This window comes from Euleptes europaea, chromosome 2, assembly GCF_029931775.1.
Source record: "Euleptes europaea isolate rEulEur1 chromosome 2, rEulEur1.hap1, whole genome shotgun sequence".
Classification (NCBI taxonomy): Eukaryota; Metazoa; Chordata; class Lepidosauria; order Squamata; family Sphaerodactylidae; genus Euleptes; species Euleptes europaea.
In genome coordinates this window covers 88,797,370-88,821,025 of record NC_079313.1, presented here as the reverse complement: position 1 = coordinate 88,821,025, position 23,656 = coordinate 88,797,370, and the positions used below count along the sequence as shown (strand labels likewise).

General features: G+C 43.5%; 1 protein-coding gene across 3 annotated transcripts in view; it reads right to left on the bottom strand.

Moving 5' to 3' along the window:
- The window catches only part of SOX13 (SRY-box transcription factor 13), a 61,733-nt gene that overhangs the window by 19,492 nt on the left and 18,585 nt on the right, over window positions 1-23,656 (bottom strand). The gene's annotated exons all lie outside the window — the stretch shown is intronic.

Below are 23,656 nucleotides of genomic sequence, written 5' to 3'. Positions count from 1 at the left end.
AAGATTTAGGCCCTTTAGAAATGCTCTGAGAAATTTAGGGGGTTACCGCACTTGTATTCCCAGTGATGTATTAAGAGTTTGAAAACGTTATAAAAAATACTGTTCGCACTTTGTTTGGCCCCTTTAGCTGTGAAGACGTCTTCCAACCATTTATAAGCCGTGGTATCCAAAAACCGTTTTAAAGCGATGTTTTTTATAACATTTCCAAACTCTTAATACATCGCTGGGAATACAAAGTGCGGTAACCCCCTTAAATCTGGGCTCTGTGTAAAGAAGACAGAATAAGGTATAATGAACTAGGTCTTCTGGAGCAGCTCCACAAACACACAGGCAAGAGCCCCATGGTGTTCCAGAGTGCTAAGGAGATGTAGGCCTGGTCAGTGCCTGCATGGAAGATGATCTCCTCGGCATCTTCTCTACACTGTTCTGAGTATCATGAGGGAAGAAAGGTGAGATGTGATCAACCAATAAAGGTGTTAGGCCTGGAAACCCACCAGCAACAGGTACAACTGCTGCAGAATTGCAGCACTTGTGCTGTGCATGCTTTTCCTCCTCGAAAGGTGCTATCCCTAGAGGAAACATATTTCTGGCGAACCATCCCAGCAGAGGTAACACGCCTTGGACCACCGAGGACTAAGGCAACTGCATTGAAACGGCACTACAATTTTCTGGTTGTGCCGAGACAGATCGGGAGCACAAAGGGTTTGGGGCCAAAGCAGCCCTTGCAACTGGCCAAACGCCACCATCCCTGCCACTCGGAGCGCTGGAAAAGCGCAGGGCAGTAATTACATAACAAACAAAGCCTGTCTCAAGCTGTGAATTAATCAAACTGCTGAAAATAAAACCTTCCTCTCAGGAACTTCAGACAAAAGAAATGAAAACAACAAGGCTGGCTGGGTAATGAAAAGCCAGCACACTGAATAGGGGACAAAAGGAAGTGGAACAATAGGGTGTTGGACAAAAGCAATAAAGTAAAGGGAAGTGTGACAGCTGAACAATGGGGCACTGTGCACGCCAGAGTTTCTGATCTTAGCAGGGCTTTTTTATCTCAGTTCCCTGCCCTTCTCTGAACAAATCATTGTGCTTTTCAGGCTATTGGGTTTTCTTTGCCGCTTGCTACTTGGCTCCTACAGCCATTCCAGTCAGAAACCGACGCTGTTCCATTTTCAGCGGTGGCTGCGTCCTCTCTGTACCTCAGCCCACCAGAGACCAAATAGATTCATCTTCTGGAGACAAAAGCCATCCATGTGTTGGGGAGGAACGCTGATAAGTGACAGCAGCTCACCCTTACCCCAACAGGACATGCCAACTGCGTTATGTCGCCTGCGGCAGAAGTCTCCTTGCTTCTGGCGTGACACATTGCCCAAGGAGAAAGTCTTCGATCTCTATTTGCCCCGAATTGTTCCACTGCCTGTTCAAAGAGCTTGGCAAAGGTGTCCTGACACCGTGTTGGGCGAGATTTAAGTTCCTTGTCACTGCAGAACCCTACTTCTGGAATTCTATCTGCCGACAACTAACCAGGCACTTGATAATGTATTACTGGGGTACCTCCGAACTGAGGTTTTTTTTCAAGCATCAAGCAGGCTGGCCCAGGGCACCTGACACTCATTAACAACTGTACTGATCTCCTCTACACCAAACAAAAGACCACATGATCAGTAAGGCCACTTTAAACAGCACAACTCTATAATAATAGCTGGCATATATACAGAGTGCTTTAAGCGCTTCACATACTTTATCTCGGTAGTCCTTACTACTTCCCTATAAAATAGATCAGTATTCCCATACTGCAGATGGGGGTGGGGGAGACTGAGGACAAAACATAGCTCACCAAAGACCATTTGGCAAATACAGGGCACAGGTGAGATGTGAGCCAAGGACTTATTGGTTCAAAGCTTAGTTTCTCAGCCACTATACACTGTGGTCAACTGAAAGCAGAAGCTCCTGAGGGGGTCTTATGCCATCCATAGTGCACTGCTATTTTGTGCCTGTTTACTGAAGGATATACAAGCCACGGTTATGGTTGAGTGCTAAATCATAACACCAGCAGCAGCAAGGGAACCTGCGATATACCCAATAGCAGGTTATACTCATTGAGATACAGGGCATTCCATACAGTAAGCAACATAACAGACTTCATTAGGAAACCACTGATCAATTTATTGTGTTCTCAGTTAGCATGCAAAAACTCTGCACATGTTGTTGGATGACACATTCCTTCCTCTGACATGTGCTAACCCTTCACAAACCTAAGCATGTAATGCTTATAATCTTCATTAGTATTGGAAATATATGCTTTTATATTCAGTCCGCATATTCACACTTATAAAGATGCTAAGCCCGGGGTATAAGGGTTAGCATCTAGCACAATACCATATTTTGCACACATATATATAATGGCAATACCCCATGCATAAGGGGTCAAGTATTATTCTTTGGTTCCTATTCACTCCTGTGTGAGCACTGAGTTAGCATAAACTAGCAGCCATTATGAATCAGGTGCTAGTGAGGTCATCCTTTCAGGCCTGGTACTGCCAGCCACCTTAACAGGGCCTAAAGCTTTGATTTAAGACACCAAGAATGTTAAGTTTCATTTCTCCGTTCCAGATCATGTAGCCACCTAAATCCCCGCCTCAACCCACACTGATAGGCCTACGCTAATCCAAAGGTGTCCATCATTGGGTCGTTGTGTATCTATGCACTATATTACATATATTGTAACACACACCCCTGACCAGTGGTTATAAATGTTGTGGCAATCCTTTGTTTGGGGTGCGAGCTGTCCCACGCATTTGGGAAGCTCCCACCCGGTATGTATTATTGAGCTTAATAAACAAACTGCTTTGAATTATTAACCTCTTCCTGTGTTATGGTTTTGGGACTTAATACTATAATGCAGGCGCATCAAGCATTACACTGGATAAGGGCAATCGGAGATCTGTCATGGGGTCTTTACAAAAGTAAATTGCAGTCATGCACACACCCCATTCAGACTGAGGCCATGCTGGGAAGCAAAAAAAAAGGGGGGGGGGTTAATCCTTCCAGCTCATACAGAGTTGCTTATTTAAATTGCCTTTCTACTTCAATATTATTCACCCATCTTTTTTCTTTCTTTCAAGGCTACCAATCGTGCAGAGAGGAGTGTTGGCTTTTATAGGCAAAGCAGTAAAGGAGTGAAAGGGTTAAACCCCTTCTGCACTCTGTGCCATGCCCACAGTCTGAATTAGGGCTACAAGCCCTGCTTTAAAATTGCTGAGAAGATCCAACCACAGATCTCCCAGCTTCCAGTGGCGTAGCGTGGGGGGTGCAGGGGGGGCCGGCCGCACCGGGCGCAACATCTGGGGGGGCGCACTCGCAGCTCTCTGCCCCTGCCTGGCTCACTCACTCACTCTCTCTCACTGCAGTGAAGACGTCTTCCAACCATTCATAAGCCGCGGTATCCAAAAAACCCTTTCAAAGCGGTGTTTTTTGTATAACATTTTCAAACTCTCAGCAGGCCTCCAGGGGGCGGGAAAGCCGCGGCCCCGCTCCCCAACTCACGGCAGGGCCGCCTCAGGCATTAATCTCCCTCCCCCTCGCCGCTGAGGCAGGGCCGCACGGCGGAGCCCACAGCGTCGGCCTCACCCGGCCCAGCCCACCTTGGGGGTGGGACTCAGCAGCTCCTCCCTGCCGGGCCAGCGGAAGGGGGGGGGAGTTTCAGAGGAGGCTGGAGGGCGGCGGCCGTCTTGTTTGTGGCGAGCAGAGGCGGCGGGGAAGGAGGGGTGGGGGGCGAAGGCGAGACAAAGCTGAAGGGCGCGGGGCGGCGCTGGGCCCTGAGAGAGGCGCCGGTCCCGCGAGGGCCGTCCCACCGGCCCGGGAGCGCCGCCTGCAACAGGTTCCTGGGCACGCGAGGCCGCCGCACTCCTCCAGGCCTCGGCCGTTGGTCTCCGCCTCGGTCCCGGGTGGTGGGAGCCGGCGCCACCCGCCTCAATGCGGTTCGGGGCGAAGATGATGCCGGTAAGTGGCCTCTGGGTTGCCATAAGTCGGCTGCGACTTGACGGCACTTTACACACACACACACACATTGTTAGAGAAACCACTTGTGGATTAGAATTTGATGCTTAGTGAGAATTGCCTCCTGGACTTTTCTTTTTCAAACTCATCTTCCACTTATTACTAATTGGTGAATTTGAATTGTATACAGTTAATTTAGTTTTGCAGCATGGGCCAATTTACTATACATCTTTGCCTCCTGTGGCCAGGATGTGCACAGAGGTGTATAGCAAGCATCATATCAGTAAACAGTAAATATATGTTTTGGGCATATGAAAATGAATGGGGGGGGGGTACATGAAGTCCCAAAAGGAAGCCAGTGGCTGCTTTCCACCTAAACAACACAGGAGGAGTATGGCCCAAAGACAAGCAGGCATAAGGTTTGTATTGCATCTTCCAAACACCTCTTAAACACAAATTATTAAGTACAGAGGTATTTGCAAGTCCCACAGCTGCTTGGTATACCGAAGGCCCCAGGTTCAGTCATTTTACTTTAATTACATCAGCACAAACAATACATGTGCTTAGGGGGTAAGGGTTTCTTTAACTAATCTAGTGGAAGAGACTCGAGTGCTAAAATCCACGGGTTAGGGGGCGCAAATTACTTGCCTTGCCCCGGGTGCTGACAACCCACGCTACGCCACTGCCAGCTTCTCCTCTATTTTGACACTCGGTTACCTGTGGCATGAGAACGGGAGAAAGGCGGCCTTGGGTTCTCATCACAGGATTTACTATAATATAGGCTGTTTCAGAGGGTAGCCGTGTTGGTCGGCAGTAGGGCAGTTAGAGTTGAGTCCAGCAGCTCAATTCTTGTTGGTCTCTAAGGTGCTACTGGACTCAAATCTAACCATACAGTGTTGGCTGTTTCCCTGCCAACCTCTCTTGATCCCAAAAAGTGGTCATAAACATGAAGTAGAGGAGGATTAACTGCCTCCTAGGCACACATAACCCTTTACAAAATTTAACATCTAGATGCTCATAAATGTCAATCAGCAGCACACATGAGCCAACTGTGTTGCAAGAACAAACAGCGCCAGTTTCACTCATAGCACAAAATATCCAGATAACTCTGTTCATTCTAAGTTAAGACATGCTGAAGATAATCGTCAATAGACATTATCTAGCACAGTATAATTTGCCTGAAGGCCTCTAGTTATGTGAGTGCTCATAGGCCTAATCAATGTACAAAGGAAGACCTAACACCCCAAAGAGCCATCATAACTCCAATCGTCTCTTCAGCCATGCATGATTATTTAGGAAGAAGGACATATTTTACTATGACATATACATAGAAAATATGTGTGAGAATAACATTTAGCCAGATTTTTGGCCCTAACAGATATCCTATGTAAAGCAATTTAACATTGCTTCCAGTTTGCGGAAGGAGCTGGCTGGACCAAACTAGGGTTGTCATTAGGCACTTAGGTAGTAAGTGTTTTAGCTCATCATCAGGGGCCTTACCCATCAATCCATAATGTCTGACCAACTCCTACAGGACATGAGGTTTGCTGCTACTTCAGCTACTTTCTCATAACACTGCACCAACCTTCGTTGCCTTGCTTTGGCTATACAGACTAAACCAGGGGTTCCCAACAGGGCACCCATAGGTGCCATGGCACCTGCAAACATCTTTCCTAGTCCCCACTAAGTGTTTGTAGAAAGTGGGTGTGTCCAGGAGGGCTTTTTCCCCCAGCAGGGCTTCTGATTTGCCTCTGGAAATGATTGATTGTGCAGATTTTTTTAAAAAAAATTCTTTAGCAACAGCTGTCACCAAAGCACAAGGATCTTAAAAAACATTCTGTTAAACAGAGTTTCTGCCTGAAATGTTTTTCTAAAAATAATTTTTATTTTTATATATAGGGGTACAGAAAAAAGAAAAAAGAATGGGGGGAAATCAAAGAAAGAAGTATGTCTGTGCCCAAGCTTCAATGTAATAATGCATACATGCACCCTTAATCTACTTTTAACTCAAATTGTTGGTTTCTAATCCAAGTTATTAATCATTCTTTTAAATTATACAATAAAGAACAAAAAGATAGGAAGCACTTAATAATTAATAAGTTTCTGCCTGAAATGTTTTTTTTTGTATTTAATTTTTTTATTGTTTTCATAGAAGATGGATTACATTGTTTCAATGTTACAACAAGAACAGAAAAATAGTAATGTTCAGTTTGTCCATTACCTCCACTTTATAACCCTCCATCCCCCCTTCACCTGTGAGCGTCTCCCCTTGATTAATCTCTTAGATTTATACTTTAACTTATTTTACCCTATACTTATTTATTTTTACTTACAACCCCTTCATCATTTTTGTAAAATCTACCTTTGCTGTTTTTGCCCAATATAGAAATGTTTTTTTGCCATTGATTCTTAAAGGTAAAGGCCCCCTGTGCAAGCACCGGGTCATTCCTGACCCATGGGGTGACGTCACATCCCGACGTTTTCTAGGCAGACTTTGTTTGCGGGGTGGTTTGCCAGTGCCTTCCCCAGTCATCTTCCCTTTACCCCCAGCAAGTTGGGTACTCATTTTACCGACCTCAGAAGGATGGAAGGCTGAGTCAACCTTGAGTCGGCTACCTGAAACCAACTTCCGTCGGGATCGAACTCAGGTCGTGAGCAGAGCTTTTGACTGCAGTACTGCAGCTTTACCACTATGCGCCACGGGACTCATACATTGATTCTTAAATACTTCTATATCTTTTCCTTTCAAACTATTTGTAATTTTATCCATTTGTATGTGGTAAATCATGTTTTCTCTCCAATCTTTCATATGAAGTCTTTTTCCCCCCTTTCCAGGATTTTGCAATTACCTATCGCGCCGCTGCAAAGCTATACTGACAATCTGCTTTATCTTTTTAATATCTTTCGGGAATAAACCTAATAAACAAGTTTCTGTTTTTTTCTTAATATTACTCTGTATCATATTCCCCGTTTCCGTAATTACTCTTTTCCAAAGAGTTACTATTAGAGTTATGCATAACCTGATATTTTGTGGGTGGTTCTGCCTTCTGTGGCAGCCATTTTGCGGTTGTGCCTACCACCCTTTGTCAAAATTCCAAAGGTGCCCAAAAGCTGAGGATCCCTGGACTAGACTCTACTCTTCCCTTTTTGGTAGATCAGGAAGATATCTACAGTTTCCTCACAAAGAGCAGCAAAATCCAGCAAAACATTTGTTTTATGTTCTGAACTCAGGGCCTTGTGTCCTGGGGCTTGGATTGTGTTTGCTCTGGCTTTATTCCCTTAGGCACCTAAAGGTGGCTCTGAGGTCCAAGCCAATCCCAGGCTGGGTCCCAATTCAGGTTACGAACCTCCCAGTTCATCTAGGTCTATTGTCTGTTTTAAAGCTATCAAAGAGCCAACTACCACCTGTTGTCACATTGTATCCCAGTTAGGTGTTGTGTTGAAAAATATGCCCTCTGGAGCAAGATTTGGGCATTAATCATGTTATTAGTATGGCCCTGATTAAGTCTTGATTGCTTAATCTCAGGTAACTGGGATGCTGGAAGTGGAGTATATGCATGTGTTGAACACATGGAGCTGCCTTACAATGAACCAGACCCTTGGTCATCAAAGTCAGTATTGTCTACTCAGACCAGCAGCAGCTCTCCGGGGTCTCAGGCAGGGATCTTTCAAATAACCTACTTGCCTAGTCCCTTTAACTGGAGATGCCAGGGATGGAACCTGGGACCTTCTGCATGCCAAGTAGATGAGCCACAGCTCCTCCCCAAATAGTGTTCCTACTATTGATGTGTTATCAGCTTCTCCTTCATTACTTTTATATGAAACAAGAGGCCTACCCGTTGCTAAGGTGACATCCACTAATGAAGGGGTATCAGCCAACGCAATGGCATTGTACACCAAAGTGACCCCTCCATTATGGAGATCCAAAATTCACAGTAAATCAAGGTCCCTGCACCTGTCATCTGTCTAATCTGAATACATACTATCTTCGTCCGTTCCTGTTGCCCACAACAGAGAATCCTTATAGCAAAGATCAGCTTTAGAAAACGGCCACTTTCTTTTTAGATGCAAGGGATGCTGGCAGGGGAAACAGCCCGTGCTGCAGTATATCCTGTGCGGAAGACCTGAGGCCATCTTTCTCAAGTTTCCATACAATTCATTTCACAGAAGAGCTTGAAGAATCTGCAGAAGGTCAGAGTTAGAGAAAAATAAAAAGGATCTTTAGGGCACCCTGTCCTGCAAAGATACAATAAGCAGAGATGAAAATGAACTGAACAAAAAGAAATCTGTGCTTTCGTTCCAGTCCTTATTACTTCAGAAAGCCTGCTGAATGCATAACCCCATTATGCCGAGGGGGAAAGAAAGCCATATTCTTGTTGCAGGTCTCGCTCGCTTGCTTGCTGGTATGCAGCCATGTAAGAGGGCTGCATTGTCGTCTGGACAATGGGGGAATCAAGAACAATCAGTTGGTGGCAAGCTGAAAATGTATTAGTTTTAAAAGAGCACACAAAGGGAAAGTTCCAATCCTCCAGTGGGTCAGATTCCTATTGTACTTAACCTTTTGGTACCACTGGAAGTTTACTCTCAAAATGGGTCTGCTACTTTAATAGGTGTCTCTTTGAAAAGGGACTCATTGTATTTTTATTACATGGTTTGCTGAACAAAAATACAGCCAGTTATCTTGTTACAAGGCTTGTTCCAGCAATGGGCCTGCTCCCCATTCTAATAGTCTCAGGTAGTTACCTCAAGGGGGAGTGCTCCAAAGAGCAAACAATGGAAACTGGAACAATCGGCCTGGTATGTGGAAAATGTCTTCCTGTAGTGGGGTTTTTTCTTTTAATGTTTCCTTTTCTAGCATTGCTGGGGAGGGCTGGCAAAGCCTGCAGCCTTCTAATGCGCCAGACATACCAAATGGCCAAAGATTTCAGCAAAATTCCAAGAGGGAATGGCATCTTTTAAAAGATACAACATTTAAGACTTCATGGCTACTTCATGTATAATAATTGACTATCATTTAGATAATAATTACATGCAAAACAGTTTGTGATATGTTTTTCATCCAATGAGGTAAACCATTATGCATACCGTATATACCCGTGTATAAGCCAAGGTGTCTAATTTCTCCCCAAAAATGGGGAAAAATTAGGCACCCATGTATAAGCCAAGGGTCGGCTTATAACCCCTCCCCCCCAGCAGGCAGGGGGAGGCGGTACCTCCCTCCACGGCCCAGGAGGCCCTCCCAGGCCGGTGCCGGCCAGGGGGAGCCGGGCACGCCCGGCGGCAATGGCTGCGTAGGCCTCCAGCGGCCGCAGAAGGCCCTCACAGGCCAGTCCTGGCCCGGCGGGGGAGGCGGCACGGCCTTCCAGCGGCCGCAGGAGCCCCCCCCCCAGGGCGCTCCTGGCTGGGGGAAGCCACGCGGGCCCGGCGGCGATAGCGGCGGCAGTAAGTTCCCCCCTCCCTCCCTCTTCTACTGTATTGACCCGCGTATAAGCCGAGGCCGGCTTTTTCAGCCCTTTTTTTGGGCTGAAAAACTCAGCTTATACGCGAATATATACGGTACATTATATCCTAACTATGAGGTGAGGCCTTCATACAGATAAGAATAGACTACATGAGGCTATCGTATTTTGGTCACATTATGAGAAGACAAGACTCACTGGAAAAGACAATCATGCTAGGAAAAGTTGAGGGCAGCAGGAAAAGAGGAAGACCCAACAAGAGATGGATTGACTCAATCAAAGAAGACACAGCCCTCAATTTGCAAGATCTGAGCAAGGCTGTCAAGGATAGGACTTTTTGGAGGACATTGGGGATTAACGCATGGGCAGAATGTTCCTGGTTCGCTCCTCTGTTATCTCACAATATTTTAATCCCACAATATTTAAGACTGGATAATCAAACGCATGACGCCAGCTCATCCCACTATAAGTCTGAAACAAGTAGCTGCTGGAGGCTCCCCGTGCGTTTGAACCAACCATATAATGTGGGATAGTTCGCAATGTGGGATAGCAGGGGAGTGACATCGCCCAAGGATTGGCTGAGGAGTTATCCAATCAAAGGGCGATTCTCCCCCCTTTTTTTTCTTGGAACACCAGCGTTCCGGTATACCATCGTCTCAACCAATTGCTCGCGCAGGAAAGGGGGCGGGACGGGAGACCGGTAAGGGGCATTAGTAGCAAGCTAGTCGAGTCATTACACGCACGTCAGCGTTCCGGTAATGTGGCGAAATAAAAAAAAAAGTAGCGGTTTAGCACCGAAAAGATCGCTAGAAACCAGGGATTGCTTAACCCGGGTTTTTTTGCCTTAATTCGCGACTAAGGTGGGTCCGATGCGCAGCCCTTGGACGGTCGTGCGTGTGGACCACGGGGATTCGCTATTTTTAAGGCACAAAGGCGAGACAAATTGGCCGTGCGTTAAACCCCATTGATTCATAGGGTTGCCATGAGTCGGAAGCAACTTGACGGCACTTAACACACACACAGACACAAGGGTTCACTCAGGGAGGCCTGCTGAAGCCATTTCTAACCTGGAATAAGACCACTTTCAGTAGTCAGACCTGTGCCTGGGTGGGTATATGAAATTCTCAAAGCTCTAACCATTGTGAAGTTTGACCATTAGACTCAACAGGCAATATATACTGGGACATTATATATAATGCACCAGATTTATGTTGAAAGATGGTTGTTTCCACTGTTGGTAGTCATATCCAAAGCGAAATTTTGGATGCAAATTAGCAAAGCAATTGATATTATTTTAGAAGTTAACGAAGACCCCCAAAAATTGTTTACTTGCATTTTAAGGGATCAGTTCCCAGGGAGAAAGAGCATATTTTATTTTATATACAAGAGTTTTTGTGATAATTTTGTTTGTTCGTGACTGGAAATTCAAAGTCCCTAGCCTGCAAAAATGGCAATTAAAACTTGGGGGATTGGCTAAGATCAGTAAACGTTACATATATGGGTTAAAGAAAGGGGGAATACATTTAAAGAGATTTGTAAATCCTTTAGAAATGTTTGGCAGCAAGCTATATTGTCTTAGGAAGACTATTTGCTCTCAGTCTTTAAAATGCTGCTGGACTCGTGTTTTCTTTTGCTCTGCTATAAAATACATCTCCGAGGAATTTAAAGTTGTTGGTTTGTTTCTCTCTTTATGTAGGAATGCTTTCTGTTTTGAGATTATTTATGAGATTTCTAACAATTTGTTGTCTTAAGTGTGCCAGTCACAAGCATATTAGCATATCTGTTTTAAATAGTATTGTGGGTTCTAATGCCAATATTGCTAATAATATTGCTAATGTTACAAATAATGTATATTTATAATGCATTTGTAATATACTTTTGATGTATTTTTCTTTATTAAACTTGGTAATTATAGAACTGTTAGTCATGATAAACAATCTTTTAAAAAAATAGACCCATTGGCATATTAGTCCTCCGCTGGCATCTCAGTCTGAAAATTCTCAGGTCGCTCCTTCAGTCTGGAAGCAGGACTGGACAGGATGCTGGATGCTTTCCTAATGCTTGGGAACAGCCAGTTCAGAAAGGCCAGCCTACATCTCACTGAAAGTGTATTGTCATCACCACCCACTCACCCAACACAGAACATTGGGACATTAACAGACCACTGAGGTCCTGATACCTCACAGAACCTTGGAAATGGATCTACACATTCAGTTGGAACAACTGCCGAGAATAATCCAAGGGGGTTAATTTATCTGTGAACCCCAAAACTAAAATCTTGCGATGGCGCCAGACTCTCTCAACAGTGGCTATACAACTTTCCCCCCTACATTGTTATTTCTTTGTGGCATACATCCTGCTATTCTCCCTCTCTGCACTTCCACCCTTCCTGGCTAAAACCTGACCCTATCTCCCTTGTTTATTCTACTGGAGTTGGCTCCAGCATTTAAAAAATAGCTGCCCTGGGACTGGCACCATGTGAAAATTTTGCAGCACTGAAATCAGGAAATGGCACCTTCTTGGGTAGAGTGAAATCTTCAGCAAGCCTATGACGTCGCCTGATAGGGTTTCTAAGGCAAAGAGAGGCGATGCTATAGTCATGATCTATTGAGATCAATGAGAGCTGTCGTTCAATTGTGATGGCTCCAGGACTGCAGTTACCAACAATTCACATAGATTTGGATCCAGAAGTCAAAATAAAATTTCTCAGGGGATTGGATATGTAATTACTGTCCACCTTTATTCCCCAAGGAAATGTATTCCTGACATTATTGTACCCTAGGATACCCTTCAAAAAATAGCTTCTGCCTTAAGAGCTGTATTATCTACTAAACCTTTAATACAAGTAAACAAAGTGAGATTAAGATCATGAGGACTTTCTTTTCTACATGAACTTATTTTGGAGTTTCTCTGAGGATTTTGTTTTATATGTATCTAGACAAGAATCATGGCAGAAGTATCAAAAGACAGGAAGCCATATTAGTCTATTAGAACAAAATATTGTTCTAATAAGCCAGGGAGCTACATGCCTTTTGTCTACTTTGGAGGATACCAAATTTAGCCATCCACTTGGGAAATTCAATAACTGGAGGAAAAAGACAGTAAATAATATGCAGTTCAGGCCTTACACTATCACCAGAGGTGGAAGTTCGGTCTAAGGAGAAAACAAACATCCCCTCATTCTGCAACCACTAGGTAACACTACTGCCCAATTAGATCTCTATGATTCTATAGCTGCTGAGTTACTTTATTTAGATAGTTATATCCTGCTTTTCTTCCCAATGAGGACCCAAAAAAGCTTACTTCAGTCTCCTCTCCTCCATGTTATCCTTGCAACCACCCTGTGAAGTAGATTAGGCTATGAGAGACAGAGTGGCTCAAGTAAGGCCTTTTATGCATGGGTAGTTTCCGCCAAATAAGCTGCTGTCTTGATGCACAGTATTTGAACTTGAATTCTCAAATCACTATGCACATGGGTTTCCCCTCCACCCGAAGAAATTCCCGGTGTACTTGGGGTTAAATTTATGCATCACCAGGGAGAATGTGGAGCTTCAGAACTTTTCACTAGCTTTCTCCCTAGTTGCAAACAAAAAAACCCCTGTTTGATCAGGCTGAGGTCTGAAACTGGTGACCCTCTCTGTGAAAATAACCAAATAAGCAGCCTCATATGATGCCAGCTTCTAGGGGAGCGGCTGGATGAGGGGAAAGACAAGTGGGAGGGAGAAGCGAGAATGGGCATGGGGAGAAAACCCCCGAACTGACAAGTATGCACAGAACCAGCTTTCGATTTGGGATCAAGGCAGACATTTAACTCGGAATAAAACGGCATCCACAAAACACTGGGAAACTGCGAGGGGAGAGTGAGGGTGGGGTTTGGGGAGGGGAAGGACTTCAATGCCATAGAGTCCAGTTGCCAAAGAGGCCATTTTCTCTAGGTGAACTGATCTTTATTGGCTGGAGATCAGTTGTAATAGCAGGAGATTTCCCGCTAGTACCTGGAGGTTGGCAACCCTAACACTATACTATATGTACTTGAATGTCCTGCTTTGCTCCTGTTATAAGGACTACCATGTTTTCTCTGCCTTGCAAGGAATGCATGCATTCTGATTAATGCCTGTCAGATTTGCCTCAATGTTGGTTTTGTTTTTGTGTTTTCAAAGGGCTTCCATTGCTTCTCTGTCCCAACATTCCTCAGTGTAACCTAAGATCCTTTTCACAACTTACCTCATTAGTCTTTAGAGGGTTTTCTCCATTACCAAGTCTACACACTGCAGAAAGAGCCTAGCACTATGCCTTCAATAATATAGAATTTTGCCATTTGAGATAGTAAAAGCCAGTTTTAACATGCACTGAAAGTGTGTATGAAAGTCCCCATGACTAGGGTTGCCAACCTCCAGGTACTAGCTAAAGGGAAACACAGCACCAGCTCAAAGAATAACTCAATAACCTTGCTATATTTATATTCCAAACAAACACAAGATGTGTGGACTCTTTATATACATACAATTATTTATGATATATGCAAAGTAATAATGTCCAGAAATGGTTACCCCACCAATAGAAAACAAAGTCTCTATATTGAGCACAAGTACCAATGAAAGAAACCGAAGTCCAAATCAAAGTCCTTTGCTGAGTCTGGAAATGACAGTCTCTGCCCGAAAATCAGCAGGTTCCGGTGTATCAATTCACATCAAATCAAAATAAATCCAAATCCAAAACAAATCCAAAACGACATCTCCGGATTTCGTGTACGTTTCGCCAACGGAGAGCTTCTTCAGTTGGTTAGTTCAGATTTCAAAGGGTATAATACAGCCACTCGGGCTCTTCTTAACGAGTACAACGACCTCCAGTTTTCATATGGGTACAACGACCTCAATGACAGCAGCCACACGGGCTTTATTTCAAATCAGGGCTGGTCATTGAGGTCGTTGTACCCATATGAAAACTGGAGGTCGTTGTACCCATTAAGAAGAGCCCGAGTGGCTGTATTATACCCTTTGAAATCTGAACTAACCAACTGAAGAAGCTCTCCGTTGGCGAAACGTACACGAAATCCGGAGGTGTCGTCTTGGATTTGTTTTGGATTTGGATTTGATGTGAATTGATACACCGGAACCTGCTGATTTTCGGGCAGAGACTGTCATTTCCAGACTCAGCAAAGGACTTTGATTTGGACTTCGGTGTCTTTCATTTAGGATTTTGGTCCTTGTGCTCAATATAGAGACTTTGTTTTCTATTGGTGGGGTAACCATTTCTGGACATTATTTCTTTGCATATATCATAAATAATTGTATGTATATAAAGAGTCCACACATCTTGTGTTTGTGTGGAATATAAATATAGCAAGGTTATTGAGTTATTCTTTGAGCTGGTGCTGTGTTTCCCTTTAACTAGTGTTTATTCAGCACACGTAGCAAATTATTGAGATTTAACCTCCAGGTACTAGCTGGAGATCTCCTGCTATTACAACTAAACTCCAGCTGATATAGATCTGTTCACCTGGAAAAAATGGCCGCTTTGGCAACTGGATTCTATGGCATTGAAGTTCCTCCCCACCCCAATGCTCCCCTCCTCAGGCTCTGTCCCCAAAATCTCCCGGTATTTTCCCAACCTGGAGCTGGCAACACTACCTATTTGCTTCCTAGTTCAGTCTGGGGTGCTGTTTCTTACCTTAAAAGGCCCTCATGACATTGCAAGGACCCCCTCTCCCGGCATCAACCTCTGGGCCAGCTGCGGGTCTCACAGCAGTTTCTCTTCCGCAGTGTGGTGCATCCTTCCTCTATCCATTCCTGGGCTATTCCACTGCAGCACCAGTATCGCGAAGCAGATTACACTTTGGAAAGCACACACATTGATGGCCTTTCATGAGGCCTATAAGACCTTTCTCGCGAAGGGCAGATTTTAATCTGAAAGTAACCTTTTCAGGCAAATGATTGATCGGGTATTGCTTTCTTTGAAATCTGATTTTTTTAAAGCGTAAATTCGTATTGTTTTCAACTTTGATATCTGGCCTATGGTCATTCTTATAAACCACTTTGGCTTGAACAGGAAAGGCGAGCTGTCAGTGAACTGTAAAAGTTCTAAATAAAATAAATTATGATTTTTCATACATTAATTATTTTCTGTAACCCCTAAACTAGCATACATGTGAACAGCTAGGCTAGAACGTTTCTCCCTCATGTGCTTTAAAAAAAACATTGCAGGGAGTTTTTGGAAGGAGGAAGCATGCAGAATGCACCCACCCCCAGTCTGAAGTGGTACTGCCATCAGGATTCTACCGCTGCAATCTTCTGCACATGTAGATTAGACCTCAGCTTCCATTCAGTTCACGCATAAAGTTTTTATTCCATCAGCAATCAGGTTCCTTTCATTCCCAAAGTCTTAAAAAGAGATCAGCCAGTCAATTGTTTTTAACAACATAAGAAAATTGCAAATGAATGACTTTCCCCAGAAATAGGCCTACTTAGACGATATCAGGCTCAAGCTGCACAAGCACTGAAAATAACTGGACACTCAAGCAATATATGTTTGACAATAAGGAGCTGTTTCAAGGCACAAACTCTAGGCAAGATTTCTCAATTAGTATTTTTTACTCCACCCTTCCTCCAAGGAGTTCAGGGCACCATATAAGGTCCTCCCTTCCTCCATTTTCACAACAATCCTGGCAGGTAGGCTAGGCTGAGAGTGCTAACTGGGCTGAGTAGGGATGTGAATCTGGATTCTCCCTAGTTCTCATGGCTGAGTAGGGATGTGAATCTGGATTCTCCCTAGTTCTAGTCTAATAATTACATCACAGTGGCTGAACTATGTCCAATTTTCGCCAGTTCTGTCTGTGGCTCTTAAAGGACACATCTGACCAAGATCCAGAATAGTGTCTTGAGCTACATACAGATGAAGCAACTTATGTTTTCCCCTACCACTGCACTGACTCAACTGAATCCAACCTACGGCTCCAAGCTGTCTACATACCATATTTTGGCACTAAACTGCTTCATCTGCCTTTGGTCCCAACAGGCAACAGGATCAGTACCAAATGAAATTTAAAAATCACTCCAAAATACTAATGTGTTCTTGTGGCACAAAGGCAGCAGTGCAGGCCAGAGGAGACCCCACTTACTGGGCAAAAGGTACCAGCTGCTCCAGGATAGAGTCCGGCCCCTCGCGAGAAGACAGTAGCAGCCCTATGCAAACCTAAGTGGGGCTAAGGAAGGGGTTAAGAGAGCAACAAGGCTCAGAGAAGGGAGGGGTGGTGCTGGGGCTTGGCCCTCATAGGTGGAGCACCAGGGATAAAAAGGGATAAAAAGATGTCAGATAAAAAGATGATAAAAAGATTTCAGGAAAGACAATGGAGGCGAAAGCCGGTGGAGCAAAGTTGAGAGGATGCAAAGAAGGGAGAAAGAGGAACCTAAAGGAAAAGCTGGTGCCTGGGGTAAGATAAGGTTACCAAACTGGACCAGGCCTGGTGGAACTGCCATCTCTTAGTATGTTAACAATATGGCAAAAGGAACATCATTTTCAGCTGATGGCTGAAATAGTAATTATTCAATATATAGAGATGGAAGGCCTTTATAATAAAAATTATAAAGACAAGCTTCCCAATGCTCAAAGTAAAGTACACTCATAAAACAAGGAGGCTCAAATAGATAAAATGACAGAACATGACCAAACAAGCATGTGAAAGCCATCTTCTTTTGCCTATGGTTTCTTAGAAAGCAATCAGCAGGTGCATTCAGAATCCTCCTAAGGTTTAACAGGGTTTCCTCCCAGGAAAGCAGCCTTAGGATCGCGCTGTTCTTCACTGGAGATTTAGAGAATTTCTAATTCAAGACCCATCTTATTTATCAGTACAACAATTAAACAAATCAGAGGTAGAACCAATTTTAAAACAGATCTCTAAAGAGGGGGAATATTTAGTTTGCATTTAAAAAGCAAAACAAAAACAGCAAGATATTTTAATGCAATATTTAAAAAGCAAAGTCAACATTCAAACATTTCAGCTGAAGGCTGATTAATAATTTAAAAGATAAAAAAACCATTTGGGAGAACTCATCACTCAGAAATTCAGAAAACTGAACCATCAATGTGCTTAAATTAAAATCCTTTTGGTGGGTTTTTGAATAATATTGAGGGTTCAAGTAAACAACAAATACAGTCCTCAAACTGAAATTGCTCCAGACCAGTCGCATTATTAATCTGGCTAGTTTTGGAATAAGTGACTTGCTGAGAACAGACAAATTTTCTAGCCTTAACACAGGCTAGAAGCCCTCTACTAAATACAGTGCATGTCTAAATAATTTTTAACTCCTAGTTCTGTGGGGTTTTTATTCAACAGATTCTATCCACACCAAACACAGGACAATTTCAATTTTTTATAAACATCTCAATAAGAACAGTGAATATTTTTTGTTGTGTAAGAGAAATCTGATTAAAACAATATGAGTTGTTTTGGATTTGCATATACTTTTAGAAAGATACATAATGCATAAAGAGGAGAGGTAGTAGCTGGAGATCTCCCGCTATTACAACTGATCTCCAGCAGATAGAGATCAGTTCACTTAGAGAAAGTGGCTGCTTTGGCAGTTGGACTCTATGGCATTGAAGTCCCTCCCCTCCCCAAACCCTGCCCTCATCAGGTTCCACCCCCAAAATCTCTAGGTATTTCCCAACTTGGAGCTGGCAACCCTAGGCACTAACCTTGGCAATCAGTCAAAGGCCTGTGCATAGGGTTGCCAGGTCCCTCTTTGCCACCGGTAGGAGGTTTTTTGGAGTGGAGCCTGAGGAGGGCAGGGTTTGAGGAGGGGAGGGACTTCAATGCCATGGAGTCCAATTGCCAACGTGGCCATTTTCTCCTGGTGAACTGATCTCTATTGGCTGGAGATCAGTTGTGATAGCAGGAGATCTCCACCCACCACCTGGAGGTTGGCAACCCTACCTGTGCAGCTAATAAAAAGCTGACCTGCCCTCTCACTGAGCCCAACCTCCATGGGTGTAAAGCCCCACTTACACTGAAGCCTGCACATATATACCACAATGAGTACAAGTTCCAAACATGTGATCAAGCTCTAAACATGTGATCCACAAATTCTGGGCAAGTGCTGGTTACAGACTGCACATACCAGCATGCTGGAACATACATGTATAATTCCTTAGGCAGATAGGGAGTTGAATACATGGAGATCAGGCGTAGTCATAGGGTGGGGGCCATAGGGCATGATCCTGACCTTTGTCACTACATATATAACAGACAGACTTTGATAATCTACAACCAAGTGCCATTTTCAGTGCAGCTGATAAATCTTTTCTTCTCTACATCAGCATTTTAATCTGAGGATGCCGCAAGAAAAGTTGGGGCAGCCTATTCCATGTTTCAGAGGCAATAGTTGATGAGGGCTCCCCTTCCAGGCTTTGCTGCTGGAAAGTGAACAGCTCACTGGAGAGTAGAGTTGCCAACCTCCAGGTACTTAGGAGATAATACAGCACACTTGCTCAACTCTTATTCCAAAAATAAAAAAATCTTTTTTGACCACAATCTTTGTTTGTTATTTATCAATAAGTTCAAAACGCAGCAGTGTTCACATTACACTTCCAATAACATATACTTGTAGACCAAACAAAACAAAACACAAGAAAAACCCTTTTGGTTACTCTGTTATTTTTCAGTGAGATCAAAACACAGCAGTGTTAATGTCACACTTCCAATTGCATATACATGTAAACCAAACAAACAAAATATAACCCAAAATAAACTTTTTGTTATTCCAATCTGTGTTATAATTCTTATGGTTGAAGTTCCCCTCTGGAGATTCCACAACAGTAACGACTTTGTCAGTTTCATTCATTCATGAATTGCAAGCCGCACGTGTCAATTTCCTTTGTGGATTGCAAACAATGTATACCAGTGCTGAGTGCACTTTACACCCCCACCCCGAGCACGGGGATGCAACTAATACCAGGTGTAATAAGGACATGTCCTCCAGATATCAAACACGTTTCATTTTGCTTTCCTCAGCTTATTACCTGGTAGTAGAATTCTATAAACATAAATTATAACAATTTTAGGACAGAATTTTCTTTTCTGTGTTATGCCATTTATACATACAATACAAAAGTATAGTAGTTGTTTAAGCTCATACCTTATTTTTAAGGTGTATATACACCTCTCCTTAAGACCTCCAAGGGTTCCTATGAGTAGCTATACTAATCAAGGGGCTGACGATAGCTTACATACCTTTCAGGTGTGTATTACATTAGGTACCTTTTTTTTTCTTTTTGTCATCCATCTTAAAGGGGACTTTCACAATGCTATCTGAAGCTGTAATTTGTAATGGTGTGAGTACGCATACTTAAGATCACTCAGGACAGCTTAGTTACCCTTCAACATAACTTTACCCACTCCAATGTCCACACAGGTGGTCAAAGGTGAATTTCCCCTCACCTTTCACTGCACAAATATAGCAAAACAGGGAGATTCTAATCCATGGATGTGAAGAAACAAATAGAGTTAAATTATTCCAAATTAACAAATGAATGCCAGATGCAAGGATTTAATCTTATGTATGTATACATACTGGGACTAATTCTGTTCACAACTGGCCATTTTACTGCATCTTCTAAAAACAAAACATTTTGTAGCCAATGAACAGAAGGGCACCAGAGCTGGAAAGAGAAAAAAGACAAGCAATCAAAAACCAACTAAGTCACCTACAGTAACAAAAACCACATCTAATTACTGTGCAATAGCTAAGATGCAGCTTGGGAGATAAACCCTTTCATTGATAATGCTTGCATTTTGGGTTTCCTTCCAGCATCTTGTTGTTTATAAAGGGGCCCATAATATTTGACCTCTTGCCGCTTCTCTACATTGCAAGAAATCAATTCAGTTAAGCTTGTCATTCCCTTAATACATAGGTGCAAATGTAAGCAAGTGTGTTTCTAATCAAGGGTAGAAGAATGTGGCTGCCTGAAGCTACAATATCAGGTGAAATTTTTGTTATTGTATCTACCAACAAAGCAGGGGTCCAACTCCAAGGCAGCCTGCAGACAGCAAAGAGGATAAACATATACTTTGGTTCAATAACAGATGCTTTGGCTCATTCCCGAACATCTATGCAACATCGACTGGCTGTGTGCACTCTGCATAAGAAAAAAAAAATCTACCCCAGAGACCACCAATTCTTGCACAAAAACTCTGCAAGCTGTACATATTTTGAATATTGATTTGTAATACAAAAGGTCATTTCACATAATTTGTTGCTAGTCGTGGGAGAGGACTACAAAGCACACTGAGCCCATTCCCGGTTCTAACCCCCCCCCCCAGTTTAATCTGCATACTTACAAGTCTGTTCTTATAAGGTTTGAGTTTCTGCAAGCATAATGTAGAATCATAGGAGTACACACTCCCGTTCAGACTACTGATGTCCAACTGCAGCTGGAAATTATTTCAAGCAATGAGGATCCCAAAGTACAAGATCAAAGGAGATGGACCCTGATTTAAAGAGCCTCCAGCGTCTGCCCCAAATGTCAATCACTGCCACCCACTGTTCTCCTTCCATTCAAGTGGCTGTTGTCACTTGGTGAATGATTGGATTAGATCACTTCCAGTCTTGCCCTTATGACTAATGGTGTTAAGGCTCACAATTAAACTGAAGATTCTGGCATGCCTCTAATATAACTGTATACGAGTTCTTCTTGCAGGTTATTTTCTGGGTCCTTACTGTTCCAAAATTATCTGCTTGCTGCATCACAACGATACTTAATCAAGACAAACACAAATGAGCTACATTAGTTCTGGCGAGACAAGGGTCGATTCACATAAGAACAACAGTATTGGTATAGTGATTAAAGGGGGAGTCTAGGATGTCAGGTGGAGAGACAGATTCAAATCCCCAATCTGCTATGGAAACTTACTGGGTGACCTTGGGCCAGTCACACACTCTCTGCCTAAGCTACCTTACAGGATTGTTGTGAAGATGAACTAGAGAAGGGGGGAATGTTATAAGCAACTTTGAGTCCCCACTGGGAAGAAAAGTGGGACATAAATGAAGTAAGTAAGTAAATAACAAATAATAAGCAAGCATATCGCCTGATCATGTAAAATGTGCTAATTTATAGCTGAATATGTAAACAGTTCTCACCATGAAAAGCACTGTGAGGTTATATGAATTGTCTGCTGTTTGATCTGTGATGGCTCATTCACACGTGCCAATCATGGCCAACTGTTGCTGCACTTATCAAGTAAGGAATATGCATGTGTGAACGAGCCCTTGATGTCTGTCCCGTTGAGAGTTTCCAACTGGAAATAAATATATTGAGATTTAAACATTGCACGGCTGTCAAAAATTATCCTAAAATTTTATTTTTCCTTGTCAGAAAAGTCTTGAAAACCAGTGATTCCTACTTATTAAACACTACCATTTTGATTTCATTGGGATGTAAAGACTTGGAAAAGTGACATGTTTCTGAACTCTCCAAGATTTTTTTTTACAAAAATTACACTGCAACCCAACTTTGATGTGACCATGCAGGACTACTAGACATGGGCAGTTGGTATAAAGTGGGACACAAAATGATGGGGAAGTGCTTGGTTCTAAGATCTGCATGCAGAAGGTCCCTGGTTCAAATCCCAGCATCGCCAGTAGAAAGGATCAGGTAGTAGATAGTGTGAAAGATCTCAACCTGAGATCCTGGAGAGGTGCTGTCAGTTTGAGCAGACGATACTAATTTTGATGGAGAATATAAGAATGGGTCCCAAGGGGGAGAATGCAGAATATAAATGAAGTAAACTTTAAAAAGATAGACCAATGGTCTCTCAGTGTAAGGCAGCTTCATGAGTTCAGATATTACTGAACTGCTACTTCAATCAATAGGGTTGCCAGATCTGGGTTGGGAAATACCTGGATATTTTGAGGGCAGAGGCTGAGGGGGTGGAGCCTCAGGAGCATGGGGTTTGGGGAGGGGAGGGGCTTCAATGCCATAGAGTCCAATTGCCAAAGTGGCCATTTTCTCCAGGGAACTGATCTCAGATCAGTTGTAATAGCAGGAGATCTCCACTACCCGGAGGCTGGAAATCCTATCTATCAAATGCACCATTATCTAGAGATTGCTTCCATTTGAACTGAGACAGGCTACTCAAAAAATGCTAACACTTATTTATCTGAATATACAGATCTCTCCCCTATAACTCTGTTTGTACTCTTTCAAAGCAGTTTAAACGCTGCAGAATACTTCGCAAAGGGCTCTATTTGTCTCTTTAGCTAGGAGCACAGAAGGACAGAAAGAACCCAAAGCCAAGCTCATTCTCAACAGCTGCAGTCATTACGACAGGCCACCACTTTCGAACGACTTGCTACAAGTTTGCCATTGATACCAATGTTGTGTGCCAGCTGCTGCTCCTGCTTGACAATCTAACAACAGATTTTAGTGGCTATGAAGGAAGCTCCAGATTGTATTTTTAAAGTCAGACTGCAACAAACGCATGCATACATGTGCATGTGCACACACACACACACAGAGTTTAGGGCCAGCAGGAAGTGACTCATGCATGCGTGTGCACCCACACACAGACACACACCGAGTTTAAGGCCAGCAGGAACTGATACAAAGTGCATGACGTTTTGTGTCATTTATTCACCAAAAATGCAGAAAAACCTCAGTTGTCTCCACCAGAACATGCATCTCTATTCTCTGTTCATGTCCAAGCCCTTGATTCATCACTCCCTGAAGGAATTCAAATGGTGTTATCCCACGTTACACTCCAGACGTCCTGATCTGACTTGCACAAAGTTATCCTGTGAGTCTTATTGCTGACCAGGGATTTAAACCTAGTTCTCCCCAAGCAAAGTTCACTGTTCTTTCACTAACAGCCCATTCCTGAGCTTGGGGGCCGAATGGGCTTTGGAGGCGACCAGCCCCCTATGCCAGCATCCATGCCACTTGCGACCTCCAAATTGTCATGGATGCCGATGTAGTGCCAATTGTGGCGGCCCCCCAGGACTGCTACGGCAGTGCAACCCCCCTTGGACGCTGGCTAGACCTCCCGCCAGCATCCTGCCAGCCCAAGTGCTTGTGTCAGTGTCCCAAGAGGCGTTCTCGGGCCGTTTTTTTTGGGGGGGGGGGCTGACAGTAGGCAGCCTCCTAACCCTTTTCAGCCTGGGAACACCCCCTTCAGAAACAGTAGTGTTGTGTCAGCTTTTTGCTGGTGCAGC